The 467-nt window shown below is 14.8% G+C and overlaps 1 pseudogene; it reads left to right on the top strand.

Annotated features, from left to right (window-relative positions):
- LOC110427536 (aquaporin PIP2-7-like) overlaps positions 1 to 467 on the top strand; it is a 13,532-nt pseudogene that overhangs the window by 2,647 nt on the left and 10,418 nt on the right.

Genomic DNA, 467 nt, shown 5'->3' with positions numbered 1-467 from the left:
TTAATAAAAATACACAAATAATAAAATTTAAATTTAAATAATCAGAAACAAATACCGCAAACATAATTAATAATTTTATAAGTTATAATTTTGTAATGTTAACATAAAATAAAATAGTAAATATGTTTATATTTAAAGTGTATATATACTAAAAGTATTTTAGCATATATATAATAGTAATTATATTTCTTATAAACGAATCCAATGTATATAAAATACATATATTAAAAAACATTACAAGTCAATTAATAATTATAGTTTCATTAATTAATTTAATTAACTCTATGAATTTGTTCTTAATTACATGAAATTGAAAAACAAAGTTAGGTTCCAAAACTATTTTAATCTCAAAAGCTCTCTTTAAGTATATATATTATAAGTTTATACAAACAATGGTATATATATTATAATTTATAATTTTATAAGTTATAATTTTTGTAATATTAACACAAAATAGAAAGTAAATA

The sequence above is a fragment of the Theobroma umbraticum genome, unplaced genomic scaffold (assembly GCF_002168275.2).
Source record: "Theobroma umbraticum cultivar Fairchild unplaced genomic scaffold, ASM216827v3 scaffold_34.0, whole genome shotgun sequence".
Lineage (NCBI taxonomy): Eukaryota > Viridiplantae > Streptophyta > Magnoliopsida > Malvales > Malvaceae > Theobroma > Theobroma umbraticum.
This window is presented reverse-complemented; position numbering and strand designations above follow the sequence as displayed.